The sequence below is a fragment of the Tetrao urogallus genome (assembly GCF_951394365.1).
Source record: "Tetrao urogallus genome assembly, chromosome: 16".
In the NCBI taxonomy this organism is placed as follows: Eukaryota; Metazoa; Chordata; class Aves; order Galliformes; family Phasianidae; genus Tetrao; species Tetrao urogallus.
The window spans coordinates 8,828,810-8,841,901 of record NC_136829.1 but is presented as its reverse complement, the minus strand read 5'-3'; the positions used below and the strand labels follow the sequence as shown (position 1 = coordinate 8,841,901).

Sequence of the window (13,092 nt, the reverse complement as noted above, 5' to 3'; positions counted from 1 at the left end):
GGAATACGAAGCTGGACTGGGAGGTGTTCATGATGCTGGCATGCCAAAAGAAACATTTGGCTTTGCCACTTGTGTTTGATGTTCACAGGACATACCTGATTAAATGATCCCATTTTTTTCTCCTGTTGTAAGTAAGTTCCTGTCTAGTTAAATCCTATCTCTGCACAGTTTTCCAAACATCCTTGCCAAGTGTTTAGCAGTGAGCAGCTCTGTGCCATTCCTTGGATACAATGGGGCAAGAGAGACTGTGACTGTAAGTGGTGACAGAGAGCAACAACTGTTCTCATAGCCTCTACCTGGGACAAGAAGGAATGTGAAAGCTGGAAAACAGCCTAGAAAGGGAGTTCAGCTCTACTGAAAAGTTTGGAGGCATTTCAGTAATTTCAGCATGGCTTGGTTCAGAGCATACTATTTAGCATTAGATTTTAGTACAAAGTATTTCCTGTCTTTCTCGTCTTGGATCATTAATTCAATAAATATCTAAATTAAATCTGCAGACTAAAGATGAAGCCTAAAAGTGTATGAAATTGAGAGAACAAAGGAAGGAACCAGAGCTGCTGGAGCAGGTACCTAACACTGAGGTACATGCAGTGCAGCACAGGACTGCTGGTTCTTATCCCAGATAAGTGTATCCTGGCACAGAACCTCAAACAGTAGTTAAACAGGAGCAGGGCTATGTGCTGAATGCTGCGTAGATCTGGAGCTCTAACAGGGCACTTAAGCAGGAGCTTGATCTTTGCACATTTCTCTTTTAACTCGCACAAGCTTGCCTGTCACCTTGTATTTCTGCAATGTGAAACAGCCCTGATACCATCATCACCTGCAGGTGCTTCATCAGCCATGCAAAATGAACCCCCCTTGTCTCATGACCAGACTGAGCATATAAAAATCTGATGTGGATCTGGGTGGTGGGACATTATATCCTATCATCACCATAGCAGATGGCCAAAGATGAGACATGGCCACAGAAACTTCTGGTTATTGTCACACCTTATGCTCTGTACTTCTATTCAGCCACAGGGGTATGGACTCAGTATCTCCTACCCAAGGTGATAGTGTGATTGTGTGATTTGCTCTAATCTTGTCTCAAACTGCTTCACTGTTCACTTTTTTGGACCGCAGGTGTGGAAGCCTTCAAATGTATCCTTCAGGGGAAAAGACAACAGAGGAAAACCTCAAATACAGACGCATCCTGCTCAATCCACTTTTCATTAAATAACTCAGTGGGTTTTGCTGAGCTCGGCTGGCATCAGCTGCAGGAGCTCAAATTGGCCAAACTTCTCTTTTTTAGATCTCTGCAGGGGTCTCTTTCTTCTAGTCAGCTTTCTTCTTGTTTTGGATAAGGTCTGGAAATAGGAGGCTGCAGGTAGTGCTGCTTAAGTGAAGAAAAAGAGCACACAAGCCTGAATACAGTCTGTCAGATGGATCTGACTGATGCTCCCAAGCCATCAGACTGGGTCTTGTCCCCATGACATTACTGCTCTGCACCCATTCATGTCAATGAAACTGAATTAATCGTGTGGCAAGGACATATGAGCCTCAGTTACTGATACATCCATTCACTGGCCTTATTCTATCCACAGAAGTAAAACTACTCCAGGGGTGACATAAAAGACCTGTGTGTGAGCTGTGGCTGCTTGCTCCTATTAAGAAATATTAGGTTTTGTATGGGCAGATATTTTGATCAGAATAAAATGAGTGTTACCACAGGGCTAACAGTTATAGCATGCACTGTTTTCAGTCTACGCTGCATTTCAATCCACCTAAAATCTGTTTTTGTTAGCATCTTGTGCTTGTTCCAGAGCAGTGGTAAAGTGACATGCATTCTCTCCTTGGATCCACGGAAACAACAAGAGAATGACCAGTCAGCGTGGAACAGAACATGAAAAATAATCAACATGTAAGATTTTCAAGCCTGTGTGAGGTCCTGCACTGATGAACTGTAACAGGAATGCAGAGCAGCTAATGATCTTGAGAAGTGAACTTAATCACACACTCTGCGGGAGTTAATCAGATACAGAACAGATGGAAATAAATTGCATACTGACAAAAAATCCATCATATCTCCATGGCAAAAACATTCCTCCAGCTTTTCCATTCATAAATCTCCCTCCATGGAGAAATCACTTGTTCATAAAGAACAACATCTGATGCAGAACAACTTAAAAGTGTCTCTTGCTTATGATGGGGTGGCAAAGATGTCACAACACTGAGTAATGGTGGCATTCCTGAGCTTGACTCGGTACCTGATAAGATCATTTAACCTCATTTCTATGCATTGTTAATAATCCTGTGACCTAAAGTATTTTCAGACTTATCATAAGTAATAGCTGAGAGGTATGATTCACACACAACTGTTTGATACAAGGCTTATTATTCCTAATTGTACACAAGGGTAATATCCAAGTATGAAAGCCCCTGGGGACCTCAGAGCTCCCCATTACCTTGCTAAATGTCAGAAAATCTTCACTGTAAACATTCATAAGAGAAAATTTCCTCCTCTCCTAATCTTTAGGACACCACTCTCAAATCTGAATGGCTCTTGTGGTTCTGGCTCCCAGCGGTAGAGAAAAGCTGTGAAATTTGGGAAATCCTGAAAATAACACACTGGAGAGCTGGACATATGGAAGGTTTTAAAGGTTGCAGAGTGTGATGCAGAATGCCTTATTGTACCATTGACCTCCCTGTAAAACTGAAGGACATTTCTTAAGGAAAAAAAAAAAACAAAACCAAAAAAACCCCAAACCCTCAACCAACCAAAGCGACCTCCCTATGGTGACACTTGATGAAGACGATGAAGATAAGTTTGGGGCCTCGTTCAATCTAGAGATTACTGTCTCTGACTTGAGGGATGTGTGGAAGGTAAGATGTCGAGGTTTTGGCCCAGCATGGCTGCTCCTCCCTCATCCTGCTGAGGAGGAAAGAAGTGAAAGGGCAGCACTGTCAGTCCTCTGTCATCCCATCATTAACCTGAAAGATTCAGATCTTGTTCTCTTCCTCCTTCAGGCCTTCTTATTTTCCTGCCATTGCGTGCACTGAGCTACTAGGTAAATTAATTAAATTTACTCGGTTTTCTTGCAACAATAATAAAGTCAATTTGTCTGCTGTCAGAATGCTTACTGGCCTCGGCTTTGCTTCTCAGATCTAGTTACCCATTACACAATTTAGGGCAATATTTTTGGTTGAACAAAAAGCTCAGTGAATAATGTTCACGATTTTCCCTTTGAATGTGCAGGTCGCTGCTACTGCTTCCCTCTCACCCTCCTCACCAGCTATATCCTACTGAAGGGGAAGTAATACTTCAGCTTCAAATGACAGGTTGGAAATATGCTTTAAATAATTTACCAGTGCATTTGGATTTTGGATCTCGCTGTCTGCTGGTATTTGGGTTCCTACCTGCTTTCGCCAAAGGGACATTGCCCTATAGCACCTATCACAATATCTTTCTTTTCCTCCAGCCTTGCTGCTTGTCAGCCCTCTAAATATTTCAATAAATGCTCGTGTAGTGCCTCATGCTTCTGACATCTGAGTCATAGTAATCCAGATTTTGCCGTTATTTTCTGTCCATCTTCTTGTATAACTTTTCTACAGTACAGTGCACACCAGTGGTGCTCACGTGGTGGATGTTCATCCATGGGAAGTGCCTCCCCAGCATGGTGCTCCCTGTTGGGGATGTCTAATGAAGTCCTTGTCAAAACCAAGAAAATCATCCTCTTTCTCATGCCATGAGTGTAAGCACTCAGTATATGCAAAGCTCCTGCTCCTGCAGTGTAGGTCTTGCAGCTGGGACAGGAGCAGGAACAGCTGCTGCAGACTTAATGAGGGTGCAGACTATGCCTATGTCTTGCTGGTGTATCGCCATGTAAATAAATCACAGCAGCTGTTTTTGCAAGCTTTGCTTCCCTAATGTCTGCTTGTTATTCTGTACTTCTTCAGTTCACACTTGGGATAGTCATTGTAATGAATGAGACTATTATGCTTGGATACTGTCTCACAGAGAGCATGTCAAAAAATAATCAAACCATGGCGACAGTCAATTATCCCCCAACTTTTCTTGTTCTGTCATTTGGTAATATTGAGTCATTTCAGCCCCGATAATCAAAATGGATGGCTTTAAGCTCTGTGTATATTAAATCAATTAAAGGGACCAGGCCAGCTTGGGAATTTCTTGCCAGAGTTTTGGAAGTAAGTAAAAGGCAGAGCATGGTAGCACATGTAAGAGGCAAAGATTTCTAGCTGTAAAATCAGTGAAGAGTTAAATCTAATGGTGGTTTCTTTCTCTCTTCCCACACTCCCGTGGCAATGTATGGCAGATGGATTATGCTAGGGAAACACATGGGACTGTTCTGCTCCCACAGTGGCCACCAGCACGTGGTGTGATCACTGAACAGGGGGGTCTCGCTCTGCGAAGGAGGGGGGGGCAACTCTGCTGCTGGGGGCAAGGTAGGGAAGCGGGGATGCAGCCCACAGTGAATGGATGCAGGCAAAGGTGAAATAAGCGAGGTGACAGGCAGGCACACGCTCAGAGTGGGGGGCAATTAATAAATCATCTCCAGCCCCCCGATGATCCTAAAGATTTGAGGCAGAGGCTTTGCAATAAACCACGCCGACATCCTTCAGCCTGATGCATGAGGCACGCAGGCCACAGAGGGATTCAAAGGAGAGTTAATTTAGAATCAAATGGAAAGAACAAATCATTCTCCTCCTGAAACACATGGGACTTGAGACTGCTTTTACAATCTCTGCCAGGTGAGATGAAGGTAGAAGGGAGTAAGAGATATTATAGATGTCTGAGAGACAAGTGAGGTCATGGCAAGGAATGCTTTGTCGGTTGATTTATGTTTCATGAACGAAATTTCTGAAGCTGTTTGTAATATTTCATGTGTGCTGAAAAGTCGCATTTAAGATAGCTGGTAAAATAACAGCTTGTCTACTTAAAATAATTAGTAGTTGACAAATGGGTTGAATTTTAAATCCACGAGGAGCTTTGGTTAGCACTAATAAATGTTGATTAAGGTAGCAATTAAAATCTAACAATCTCTCTGGGGGTCTGAACTTTAGAAGTTTGGAACATTCCTCAGTTTACTAAGAAAATGTGGCAGTTCCTCCCCAAATTACAATATTAAAATGTGGCAGCACAGATAATTTATCTTTATTTTTTCCAGTTTACACAAATTAACTGCAGATGGGGCACAAACCAACGCCTGATCCACACAAAATCAGATCTTGTCATAGAGATGGCATTTGGCAGTGTGGGTTTTTAGCACTATTGTAACGGCAGGACTTTGCCATGAGGTCTTTCCAGAAGGTTGGGTCACAGCACTGAAGAAATTAAATCTTTTCTGGAGTGGGGTTGGAAAAAGTGATTGGGAAAGGCTGGGATTTGAATCATTACATCCAGCAAAGCACTGGGCTCTCTCTTGAGGGAATTAATGCTGTTAACACCCTCTTGAAGTCCCTATTTCCATGGCAGTCCTTCCCAGGAGGCACTACTCATCCCTATTCTCACTAGGCTTTGAAATGGGATGGAGAGATCTCCATCTCTCCTTCAAGATGTGCTGCTGCCTTGGAAATGTGGTTGACCTCTCAAAACTAAACAAGGTCAAGAAGCACAGAGTGTGTGCAGCTCTCCTGCACCTCCCTGCTGCTCTGAGAGACACAGCTATGCAGCTCTTAATCAGGGTGATTGGATGAGGAAAAAGTGTGGACCAGGTAGTATCATGAAGAAGACTAAATTATCTCCCTCTGCTATGCTTGAACTGCACGACCAAGGCAAATCAAGCAGCACTTTTTTTTTTTCTGCAGGCTTAATTCCCTGATTTGTGATCATGGGACTATTCAAGAAGCTCTCGGGGCTTTTTGATCTTGTTAGACCTGAGAAAATTTCGGTCATTTCTCTGCAGTTTCTATTTTTGAAGGAGGAAAGAGCATTTATATTTCACAGAACACCACTTTCTTGCTGGCCAAATACTTTCTTTTCCCCTTCTTGCTCTCGGTAAAGCCTAAATAGAATACATAACCAGATTTGTCTTCCTTTTCCACACACTGTGTCCTCCATTAATTACATTTCCTCCCCCACATTACAAGCTGAATGCCAACAGAAGAAGAACAGGAATACAGTATGAATTGGGAGCGACTCTGTCATTGGCAAGTCTGCCTTCCTCAGGCAGTCTGAATGACCAGATGTGTCATTTTGTTGTTATATTACAGTCAGTTTTTTGTAGGTCTGTTCCTGCTAGTTTGGGAGCAGCTGAGATAAGGTGTCTTTCCTCCAGAGTACGTACAGTGGCCTCTGTTGAGCAAACAGACCAGCATGGAATTTGTGCACAATGCAGTCGCAGCGTTCAAATCCAGGTGCTGCTCCTGGGGAAGCAGGGAACCAGGACTTTGTTTCCTTCACTCAGTGGGGCTGCTGGCCCTGGCTGCTTTCCTCCTACCCCAGCAGAGGAGATCTTGTCTGCATGGGTATCAGCAGTCTCCATCCTGAACAGCTTCCCATTTTCTGATGACCTGCATGATTTGCAGGTGCATTCTCAGTCCAGCTTGTGTGATCTGAACATGGCTGTTGTTTTTTTTCTACAGCACTGCTTGTTCCTCAGCAAATTTGCAGGGTCCATCCATTGCTAAAGATATTTGCAGCAAGAGAGAGATGGAGAGCTGAGGATGTGAAGTGCTGGAGGAGGAAGTAAAAGAAATCTGTCCAGAGAGAGAGAAAAATCCCATTCACCCTCTATCAATGTGTGTATCACCTTTCTTTTCTTTGTGTGGGTAAATTACATACAGATAGCTCAGATAAAGACAGAAAGGGACAAAAACTCAAAGATAAGCAGAGATGCTCAGAGCTGTATTTTTCAAGGGAACTTTGAGAACTGGGAACAATTGTGCATTTACAATTGAGTGAGCAGGTTGCATGACCGGAGGTCTGAGGTTACTCTCCATGAAGACAGACATAAGGGCTGACCTGGCCAGGAACTGGAGCCATAGCCAGAAACAAGAAATCATTGGGGAGCATTGGCTCAGCATTGCAAATGAAAGGATTTCATGGAAAAGAGCAGCTGCAAGAGGTTCCCAGGTGGATTTAGTCATCTTGGATGTCTCCACCCCAAGCCAATTCCTCCAGGAGCATTAAATCTAGCTGGGAGAGATGCTTGTGATGCAGTGAGGGCATGGGGCTACTGTAGCAATTGTTGCTTTAGGTCTTGAAATGCTGGAAATCATTAAATTCCCTAAGAAAGATGGGGTGACTATTCATGTACAGGCTTACAGACTGCTTTAGAAGGGGCCTACTTGATATTTCTACAGTAATACTGCATGCTCTGCTTTTCTCACTGTAGAATTACGTGCCTCGTGCTGAGGAAGGACAGGGCACGTTTTGCCATTTTGTAGGGGAGATGAAGCAAATGGAGGAGCTGTAGGAGACCTTACAGCTCCATGGATCTCAGGGGATCTGCCACCTCAGAAACTGCAGAAGTAAGCATGGACAGGGTAGAGAATGAAAGTACGTGATGGTTTGAGGGGAGCAAGGGAAGGTGGGAGCAGGGAGAGTAATTGCAAATCTAACGTGTCTGGAGAGGAGAGCAGGTACAGGAGCTTTCCTTTGCTGGTACCAGTGTCTCTGTTGGCAAATTAAAATCGTCTGTACTGAGGAGGTCAGACCCCAGTGTGCCCTAGCTGGCTTCAGAACTGCAGTTGCCAAGCCTCAGTGGGGATCTGCAAGGCCACCAGAACTTCAAATCCTCACAGCTCTTCAGGAAATGATCCCAGAACAGCATGTACCAAGAAGGTCATGGCACTCTGCTGCAAACCATAGCAAAGGCAAGTCCCAGTTGCACATCCATTTCTCAGAACTGATTTTTTTTTTTCTTTAAATAGTATTTAAAGTGCAAAATGAACACGTGGAACTAAATGCTACAGGATAAGACTGCAAATGAGACTAATAGGGCAAATGTCAGATTCGTTTCTGGTGCAGCTGCTGAGGAGTCATTCCTGCGTACAGACTTTATGTAACCTCTGCTTTGAGGCTTAATCCAGCTACCAGATGAGTGGTGGGAGGCAGATATTCTGCCAGTGGGTTGGTTTCTTTGCTGTTCTTAATTTCTTTGAACCTTATCCCAAAGCAGCTGGCTGTAGCCAGTGTTGGGGATTGGCTATAAACCTGATGGATGAGGCCAGTGTGAGTTGCTGGGTCAGTTAACTCCTTGGGGTCTGTGTGGGGCTCAGCTGCCTGTAAAGTTATAAACTGCTCTTCCTTAAATTCAGATTCTGATTGTAGGGTTAGAAAAATCTCCATTTTCCTGTGGCAGCTCAGCCTCCTGCATAGCATTTTGCAGCCTGCTAACAGTAGGAATGTTTTTCACATTTGCCTTTCTCAAAACTAAGAAGGCCCATGGAGGGATGCAAAATATGCTGACCTAGAACTGGAGCAGAAACCAGCTCCTGACGCTCTGACTTCTTCAGTGCAGGAATCAGGAGTGCAATCCCTGCAGATGCCCAGCAGCTCCTGATCCTGCTCAGGCAGCGTGGCTGCAGAAGATGCCAGCAGCCACTTCCCCTGCTTGCAGGGACACTACCATGGACACAGCTTGTGCTGGTCTTTCCTATGTATTAACTAAAAGAATTTCCTTTTTAAATATAAGTAATCACTTGCAAACACTACTGCATTTATCCCTAAGGTAAGTTTCTCAGTCATGAGAAGACTCAGTCTCAAATAGAAACCTTTCTTCCTCAAACAGCTATGGAGGCAGAGCCTGTGCAGTAGGGGAGTTGATTTAGCTAGATGGAATAATCACAGTGTCATGAATGCAACCAGGATTTCCCTGTTAATTACCTAACTGTTTAATTAAGGGGTGATTTTTTTTTTTTTATTATTAAAATTAACTCTCATCTTTGTGAAGCACATGGCTTATGAAGGGATAGCACAGAAGTGTTTATCACTGCTGCCCTAAGATGCTAATTTCCTTATGTTATGACTTGTAATCAAGATAAATTTTCTCTGACTTATCCACCAAAGGTAAGACTTTACACTGGTTTTGACATTTAAATTACCTTAAATTTGCAAGTCCAATATTGTCATAAATATTCATAGCTAACAACTGAGTGTTTAGTCCTTAATTTTTTTTCTAATTTTTAATTCACTCCTTAGATACTGGTTTCAGAACAAGCACAGGGAAATGGAGCACCTGGCTCTGCTGCCAGCAAGCAGGCTGACACACCACATTTCTGTCTGACATTGCTGTGTAACAGACCACATGACAAAGATTTGATGGTGAAATCACCCTTTGACTCTTTTCCTTATGTTTATTTGCAAAAAGCTTCTTACACTCAGTAGTTATTGGACAGTGCTGCCGTAATCCAGTGCCATGTCCACCACTGTAGGAGGTGACAAAGGGTCTGTGCCAGCTGCATATGGACCACCCCAGCTCACCCCTGCCCCAAGGACCCTCCTGCTGCCAGTGGCCCATGGTGTAGCATCCCTTCCTTCCCTGAATCAGCTCTTTGCACAGTGGGGCCATGCTGATCGATGCATGCTGATCTGTTAACGGGCAAGTCACATTCACACTGCTGTCCTGGTGTGGAGCTGAGGTGCCTGCTCTGGGTGAAATAAAAGAACAATCTCCTAGCCCAGGTTTGTGTTTGCTTGCTTGCTGTTCAGTTATCTGTGCTCTGCATCCAAAATCCTGCCTCAAAATGGATTATGGAAGCACTTCTAATATTTTTCTCTTCCTTTTGAAAAGAAATTGCATCTTCAAGTTTTGAGGGTGTGAGGAGGAGCATAGAAGATCTGGGGTTTCAGAAATACTGAGGAATGTAGTTATTTGGTGGGACTGAACTCCCTGTGCTCGGCACCTGGCACCAAATTCAATGTCAGGGCAATAAATTTAAGTCTTTCCAGGTTCACCCGCCATGAGGGACCCTCTTGTTGGTCACAGTAAGGATGAGCACCAGAACATGTGAGGATCAATCTCCACAGCTCTGAGCTGATTTGAGAGGCTTCACTTGAGCAGCAGTGGATAAAGAAGAAATCCCGTACTCTGTTCTCTCAAACAATTCATTGCAATATAGAAAGAGATGCTCCTGTGTCAAACTGGTAGGGGAAAAAAAAAAAAAAATGACAGCAGCCTTAAGCCTCTTGATTTCTGATTCAGTAAAAACTGAGAGTCTTTTAAGTGACAAGTTCTCATAAATAATTCCATCTAATGGAAGACGGTTTGGTAATTGCGATACTTTCATTTATCCTTTAAGTGCAGAGAATTCTCATTAACTCTCAGTATTCGAGTACTGAGATGAATCTTCATGGACAGAATAGAGTAGCACATATAGTGCTGAAATGGTGGAAGGAACTTGAATTTATTCAGCATTTTATGGACAAAACCATTATCCTGTTCACTAAGCAAAACTGTCCATTCCCTTCTGGGTACAAGGAAGATTTTATTATTCCTGTTTTTCAAGTTAATAAACTGAGGCAGAAAACAGTGAGATCTAATTGAAACTACTTCTTCACAAGCGTTTTCACAATGGATCTCTCTGTTTTGTAGCAAAGTTTATTTTAAAATAAAGCCTTAAATTGACCTGAGAAATCTGACTTCCCATTCTTCACTCTAGCTCCCATGTAATATTGCTTTGACTAAAGGCAATAAAAATATGCACAGGGGAGCTGAAATGCCAAACTAGCAGACTGAATACATGGATGTTATAAATGAATAAAGCAGTATATAGATTTTGGGAAAAGAAGCATGCTGCTTCACCAAGGCAGGGAGAAATTGGCCTGCTAACAACATCTGTTGTTTAAATGAATTCTTGGAAGCTTGAAAGAGTGACTCTTCTACTTGTCTTATGTTATGCACTCTGAAACCAAGCTATGGGAATTACACATCTGTGTCCTTTGATTTTTCCACTGGCACTGAAGTTGCTGATGGAGGAGCAGGGATGTTGGAGCAGAGCATGCAAGGATGAAGGCAGATGCTTGTTGCACACTGAAGTCTGATCTCATGGAGTAATGAGCTGTAGTGCAACAGCCAAGCAAGGTTCAGCCAAGGGTATCATAAGCAAAGGAACAAGGGTGAAAGTACACTGCCCTTCTGGTACTCTCCTGTCTACATGGCTTCAAAAAAAGGTGTAACCAAAGATGTGAATGTCACATCCTCAACATTTGATGCGCTCAGATAGAGCTGGCAATGATAAAGCTCTGCAGGTAAGACTTGTGGCAATGGGAAACCCTCCTATGAGTCATCCTTTCTGTTTGGCTTGTATCGAATTTCCAGCTCAGGGAAGCATTACTTGATTTTAAGACAGAAAGTAAACGTTTGCAAGACTCAACTCCCTGCTGGGAGTTGTTTACAATCAACACGTGAGTGATCGCCAGCAAGGAGGACAATTGCCAAAGCAGAGCCAGACGTCAGGCAGCCCAGGGAATTTGCTGAGCATTACTTTATCCCAGCTGCAAATGTTTTTCTTTGGAGGTTTTTCAGGCATGCTGCTTCCTCTTTGCTTGCACAGAGAAGGCACTACAGCTGGTCACCTGCTCAGCTCCCCACCAAGGCATGTTTCTGCCTTCTGTCGCTGCCTTCCTTGATTACCTGCATCTCACTGTGTTGGCTGTTGGCTACCTTAATTTCTCTCTAATCAGCTCTATTTAATAGTATTTTTTGGAATTAGATTTTTTTTTATTTGTTGAATTTGTTTCCATCCCCAGTCCCAAGCACGCTGCCATCTCTTTCCTGTACTTACAGCCTTCATTCATCTGAACTTCTATTTCCTGCACTGCTTAATTTGGAAAAGTGTAGCCCTAATGACACCGATATGCCACCCAAATGGTGTGTCAAAGCATTTCACAGGAGGGGACCTGTGTGGAGCTGGTTGTGAAGTGTGCCAAGTTCTGCTCTGCTGCACAGCTGCTGCTGAGGCAGGGATCACACTGATGGAAAAGGGGATTTCTGGTGTTCAGTGGTGCAGAGTCCCTGCACAACCCTGGAACAACAACAAAAGAATGTAAAATGGGAGAGGTACCACTATTTGATTGCTATTTGGTTTATTATCTTTAGAGCCTATTATAAAGCTTATTAAATACTCTCCCTGGTGTACACCTGGCACAGGCAAGGGAAAACATGGGCATGCAGAGGAGAGATACTTGAAACAAAATGCATCAGGAGAGAATGCCAGGAAGACAGCACCTAACTTCTAGGGGGCAATTTACGCCTTTGTTTACTTATCTATTATGCACTAATTGAAATGCTTCAAAGAAGTGGAACCTGGCACAGTGTCAGATGAAGCCAGACCAGAAATGCTTTGACTCAGTACAGTGAGACTGTAAAAGCTGTGCAAAAAACATAACCAGAAAGATCTGTTTGTGTAATTTAAAAGCTTTGTGCATTTAAAGGTATATTGCACACTGTTGTAAGGCAATGAATGGATCAAGAAAATGGGGGAAATAGTGAACTGGGCCACTGCTTTTAAACACAAATTTGTTTTTGGAAATGCTAACATATTTCTTCTCAACATCTTAAATTAAAAAACCATGCTGACCTTCTCTCTTATTTCAGAGATGTCCTGAGCTAAAAAAGAAGGTGGTTGTAAGCAGAAAGGGAAACAAAGTGTTTCATCTCAACTCAAACTCAGTGCTGTGAATAAAGGTTCACAGAGTGCTGTAGGTCAACCCCAAACTGCTTTGTTTATCTCATCCCTGATAAATTCCTCACCCCTTTTTTTCTCATTTTGGCCCAAGCACATTTTTTGCTTTGGATGTGAACTATTTCACTATGAAACCACAAACCCTGTTGTTCTGCCGAGTGGAGAAGGAACATCTCCAATGGAAAAGAGAGGATGGAGGAGAAGTCGTGGCTCTGTCTGATGGCAGCAGATGCATCTCTGCAGCCTTTGACCCCAGCTTTCCTATGATATGCACTAAGGAATGAGCAAGAGCAGTACTGAGGATTGGGCTGTGCTGCTGCAGCCCCAAGACACCAGAGCAGCATCTGGGGAGCATTGGGATGGAGCTGTTCTACCCTCACTTCACCCCAGAGTGATTTCTGTCTTCTGCAGCAATGCTCTGCTGGATCATCTCATTGGAATTAGGCAAAGACATTTCCAGAAGCA

General features: G+C 43.3%; 1 protein-coding gene across 1 annotated transcript in view; it reads right to left on the bottom strand.

Moving 5' to 3' along the window:
- NTSR1 (neurotensin receptor 1) overlaps positions 1-13,092 on the bottom strand; it is a gene marked incomplete at both ends in the record, with an annotated part of 43,537 nt that overhangs the window by 16,119 nt on the left and 14,326 nt on the right. The gene's annotated exons all lie outside the window — the stretch shown is intronic.